The sequence below is a fragment of the Macrobrachium nipponense genome, chromosome 19 (genome assembly GCF_015104395.2).
Source record: "Macrobrachium nipponense isolate FS-2020 chromosome 19, ASM1510439v2, whole genome shotgun sequence".
Lineage (NCBI taxonomy): Eukaryota > Metazoa > Arthropoda > Malacostraca > Decapoda > Palaemonidae > Macrobrachium > Macrobrachium nipponense.
Window position 1 is genome coordinate 28,169,569 of NC_061088.1, and position 6,014 is coordinate 28,175,582.

The window sequence follows — 6,014 nt, forward strand, 5'->3', positions numbered from 1 at the left end:
CATATTTTACGAAGACCTCACATACCTACTTTTGTTCGTATGGTGCTTTCATACTATAGGGGAAACAACCGACTGCACTAGCCGAGCCACTTTCTACTGCGTTTCAAGCCACCCTCTGAAAAAGTACTTTAACATATCCTGACACCGGAGATGGTCATCAGTCATGAGTTGTTGGTTGTGAGAGCAGGAGCTCAAGACCTCTACTCTCCTTTCGAATTAAGTATTTTCTCCAAAGGTAGAAATTCAGGCCATATTTTAAGATTAAACAGAGGGTAATGAAAAGTCTGGCCCTACGCAGTGCACAATACCTCCATAACGCTTTCAAAATCTTTACAAGTGGTGTGCGGATTTATCACAGGAAATGGGAAGTTTGTTGACACAAGCAACTCCGCAAACATCAAGATGGCATCAATCTTCTAAAGTTTTTTAATCATAAGTAAAAATTTCAAAAGCGTTTTGGTGTTGTGGGCCTGCGTTGGCCACCCTTTTCATTACCCTCTGTTTAAAGCTTAAAATATGGCCTTAATTTCTAACACTGGCGAAAATGCTTACTTCGAAAGGAGAGTAGAGGTCTTTAGCTCTGTCTCTCACCAACAACAGTTCGTGACTGATGACCATCTCCAGTGTCAGGACGCGTTATAAGTACTTTTTTGGAGGGTGGCCAGCCGTGATAGTCGGTGTTTTACCCTATAGGTATCACATTATGTTGATGAAACTTCAATCTTTTGAATGGCATGCTTAAAGATGTAATTGTATTCTTGTTTCACCAATTAAATATCAAGTGAATAAGGCTGAGCCACGCGATGACGATGGCTCCACTGCGGTGTTTCCCCCTATCACATTACCTATGTTGACCATACTTCAATCTTTTGAATGGTATGCTTCACCAATTAAATAATGAGTGAATAAGGCTGATCCACACGACGATGGATCCACTGCAGTGTTTCCCCCTAGGTAGCCTACCTAGATAGGTGGGCTAGGTAGGATCAAAAAATTTAAACACACCACACAAGGGACCAGTGAATTTAGACACCTACCTAGCTAACTGTAGGATTACCTATTTTAACTCCAATAAAATATAGGTAGCTATTGATACAACTGTACCTTCTTCGAGTAGCAAACCTGCATTACAAACTCTGCCGACAAATTACCTACCTAGGATGTGCCCAGGTAGCTACCTATAACCAACTGAACATATAGGCCTAGGTAGCTCCCTAGCTAAGAGTTGAATTACTACTAGGTACTAGACCTACCTCTACTACCTAGGTAGCCTAGTAGCTAAACGTGATGTTTTCTGACAAAATAGAGTTGAAAAATGAAACACGCTTCACATAATGCTAAGATCACTCGGTATTCCATTTGCATAAGGTTTGTTTGTATGGTGTTTTTACGTTGCATGGAACCAGTGGTTATTCAGCAACGGGACCAACGGCTTTACGTGACTTCCGAACCACGTCGAGAGAGAACTTCTATCACCAGAAATTCACATCTCTCACTCCTCAATGGAATGGCCGGGAATCGAACCCGCGACCACCGAGGTATGAAGCAAACACCAAACCAACCATGCCACTGAGGCGCTCATTTGCATAAGGATGTCTTAATTCATGAGCATCTAGCCTATAAGCACATTCACAGTATGATAAAATACATGCACATAATAATTACCTACCTGTTGGGACGATTCTACATTCCAAGTTTCAGCTATGATTTGTTGTTTGGAACTCTTTTGTACTCAAATGTTTATTTTTTACTAAATGACAATTTTGGCTGCTAATTTGCATTTTTGCATTAATATTATTATTTATATGACAGTAATAATTCTAATAAGATAATTCATGTAGGTTTTAAACGTAATTTCAATTGTTGATATATATTTTTTCATAGAGAACAGTTCTAATGTTGACCTACAGATGACACCACGTTATTAGTGGATTTTCTGATGTTACTATGGAACTGCACTTCAGGCTCGTCTATCCAGTATATTTCGTCTCTTAGTTGTTGTTGAAGATTAAGCTGGCCTTATGCCAGCACGGGCTCTTGCTCACAGAGCAGCCCGTAGAGGCTCTTCATGATTACGATTTTCATTCATTTGTTATACTACCAGTTCTATGCCTTTGTATTTGTCATTAACTCCATAGTCAACGCTCTGCTCATCAGATATTTCTCATTTCACTCATCAAGTCTGCCGATTCCTTTTCCTGAACAATATTGATGCAATGTTTCGTAGATTCTCTTGCTTATCCTGCCTGAATTTCATACGATTTCTTTCGGGTATTATGATGACATTGCTGTCTGTAATTTATTATGGGTAGTAAGTAAAAAACAAGTACAAAAATGACGTATTCTTGTAATATAGTGTTGTGATTTTGCTTCAAAAACTTATACAATCCGGTAGATAACCATATCAGTCGCGACAGTGAGTGCATGAAATTCCTCATGATAAGTTACGTACAGTAGCTAGCTCTGTCATCAATAGTACCTACAGCCAGTGTAATGTAGCATTCGTATATACATACAAACTCAGTTATATCGAAATTTGTTACGAATGATAATAGTCATTGTAATGGTAATCATATCAACAGTAAGGAAATGGGAACATGAGCTATTAAATGTAGATTTTACATTTTATCCCATTTGGGGAGACAAAGGCATATAGCTAGATGTGAGATTTCATGAACATAGAAAGCAATCCGAGAATGGGATCAAAATAGCGCTAACGCAGCGCACGGAACCAAATCATGGGAAGTAGTACATCCATATTCAAGACCAATAAAGCAAGGCTAAAGGAGGATGCTTTGATAAATATTTGACACCATATATTGTAATAAATTCTTTACTTTTGGAGACATTCATGTATACAAACTAATTTGCAATTCCATAAACTTAGATTTAAACACAATTCTAAAGATCTGTCTTCCTCGTCTTTTCTTACACTCTGAAGGTGGATTAGTGCTGTCAGTGCACCTGCATGCAATACTAAGGATGTTTGTAGCCTGTTTGTACCGCTCCTTCGGCCCCCAGCTGCACCCACTCGACGTTTACTTACCTCCATTCCCGGTTCCCTTCTTACATCTTGCTGTCCAGCCACCCTATTTCTTTTTTCCCGCAACTGTGATGATTTTATCTTTTAGATCTTTGTTCTTCATCTCATTTGTTTTCTGGATCTCCTTATCTAGTTCAACCGCTCTAACTTCCTCTTTTAACTGTTTGAGGCCCAGGCGCACAAGGGCTGAGAAAATGTCCCAGTGCTTAATCCTATACAGCCCAAATGAAGTCTTTCCTCCGGCTCCCAGTGGCTCTCGAAACGGCAATAGAGAAACAACAAGGTCTGAGGTTGACGGTCATTTATTTACTGTATCCAAATCATCTGACCACCGAAAACGACCAGCATACAAATGAAAAGCATAAATTCAGGCGATCTCAGCGCCTGACAAGTAAAGATAAGGAGAACCATTACGTGAGCACCAACTGTAACTGATGAATGTTTTGATATTTTTACTCGACTTTGTACAAAATTCTTTAACATTATTTTATTTTCTCATATGCCTATCCAGTTGAGTGATGATAATATATATATATATATATATATATATATATATACATATACATATTCTTTTTTTTTTGAGGGGAGAGGGACAAGAGCGCGCGCGCCTTATCAGTGTGATTTCCAGCTCCTGAGAAATACACGAGAAAATTAAGATAATAGCGCTGGTACCTTACGCTTCTAAGCACCATTACAACACCTAAATCTTATAAGCATCAGCATTCATGACACCGCCAGAAGGCTGTCTCACAGTCCTGCATTAGTGAAACAAAGGCTACTGGTTTTGGGCATTGTACTATACTAGCATCAGATAGAATCAAACGTAGTTTTACATAAATTAAATAGTTGGCTGAGGCTCTGAAGAGTGCAAATAATTAAGATACTGAAGGTAGGAGTAGCCGATAAACGGTTAGTAAAATTATGAAAGTATGAAAATTAATGTGAAAGTGGTTTATCAGGAGGTAAGAACGATTGTACGAAAGTTGAAGATGAAGAGGCTCTAAAAGTTGAAGGGATCCCTTGTAAGTTGATACATTTTGGAACAGAAAATTGAAGCCAAATGTTTGGCTGCCCACTTAGGCGAGAGCAATCTCAGCGTTAGAAGGAGAGATTATACGTTATGAAGTAGAAAGCTGTGTTTGTTTGTCAGTTGAGGCGAAAGCAGTTAGAGGGACAGCTGAAAAGGCTACACAATTACTACCTGAAACGTCTTGGGGTTACCCAGCGACAGCCATGTACTTTCAGTTGAAGGTTTAACTTTGGGACTGAGAACATAAACTTTAGGTTTCAGATATTTTCACTCATTCAGATATATGCTTAACCCAGTATCAACTGGCAAACACTTTTCCTCTTTATTGCTTCTTGAAACAATTGTGGTTTTCGCTTACACGGGGAGTGAACCTGCAAACTACTTTATTGTTGTTCTTGTTGGGGGTTAGGTATAAGGTCTGTGTAAGAGACTAAAAAGGTCTGGAAAAAGGTGTTTCACGTTGAGTTAAAGATAAAAGAGGGGAATCAATTAGTTTTCATTGTTCAGCTATGCAAAATTCCTTATTTTGGCGATCTAAAGCATGCCAATTATTTTCATGAAACTGTCAATGTTCAATTCATGTAAAGATTTGGTGGTGAGCTGCATGGCTCCAGTGAGATGAATTTCATGTAGTGTTCTAGAATTAGATGACAGATGAGTCAACTTTGATAAATGTAACATATGATATATGATTATATATATATATATATATATATATATATATATATATATATATATATATAGATAGTATATATATATACATACTGTATACCATATATATAGGTACCATATATATGTATGTATGTATGCATGTATGATGTATAGTTACAGAGGAGAGAGAAAGCGAGAATGTTTGTTTATACTAAGTTATCGATGCATCGAAATTTAGGTAGAGGAAAGGTCCTGCAAAATGAATATATAGAGAACCTACATGTCAAGTTCTTTGCACATTTAGAAAGCACACAACTATGAGAGATGATTGTTTATATATATATATATATATATATTATATATATATATATATATATATATATATATATATATACACATATGCTTAAAAATCACAGTAGATGCACGTGACTTCATTAAATAAGTACCACAGGAAAATGATAGTCAGAAATCCAAGCGCTTTCGTCTTTACTAAGACATTGTCAAGGAACGAATGAAATACAATTGGAGAGAAAGTTCTCAGGTACACAACAAGATCAAGAGTATCAGATGGTTAATTATTAAAAAGGTAAAAATTAAAGAGATAATTCAGGATTATCGGATATCACACGGTCACAAACCTAAACATAGATTTAACCCTAACCGAAACTACAAAGTATCCGTACAGTCCAAAACATGTAAAAACTGAATATATTAATTTTGTTGCTTATATTTTTCTACGACTTTTTTCATTATGAAGGCATCAAGTTTAAACAAACCGAGACTTAAATTTAGAACATTTCCATTATTTACTTGATGAAACAAGAATCAATTATATTTCTTTTAACTGTGTCATTACATGGGATTAAGGCTCTTGCTTGACTCCAGTTAATAGGATGATCTAAATCTCTCATATGTACTAACAATGCATTCGATATTTGCCCACTGCTCACAGAATATTGGTGCTGTGCTGTTTGAGACGTTGTGAAAGAGATTTCCCGGCTTGTCTGTTCCTTGACAATGTCTTAGTAAAGACGAAAGCGCTTGGATTTCTGACTATCATTTTCCTGTGGTATTTGCTTAGATATATATATATATATATATATATATATATATATATATATATATATATTATAAACAGCTATTCGTTCTCTAAAAACTTTCGCAAGAAATGTTCACAATATATATATATATATATATGGTTGATATATATAGATTTGCTTGTACAAAATAAGAATACAGTGCTCGCCTTAGTGAACGTTGCCGGGCTCAGCATCATCTGATTGGCAGAAA

The 6,014-nt window shown here is 36.7% G+C and overlaps 1 protein-coding gene across 1 annotated transcript in view; it reads right to left on the reverse strand.

Annotated features, from left to right (window-relative positions):
* The window catches only part of LOC135215418 (rhythmically expressed gene 2 protein-like), a 63,915-nt gene extending 60,611 nt beyond the window's left edge, over positions 1 to 3,304 (reverse strand). Inside the window, 1 exon segment of the mRNA XM_064250032.1 lies at positions 3,047 to 3,304. The gene's annotated coding sequence lies outside the window, so the exon portion shown is untranslated.
* Positions 3,305 to 6,014: the final 2,710 nt, after the last annotated feature.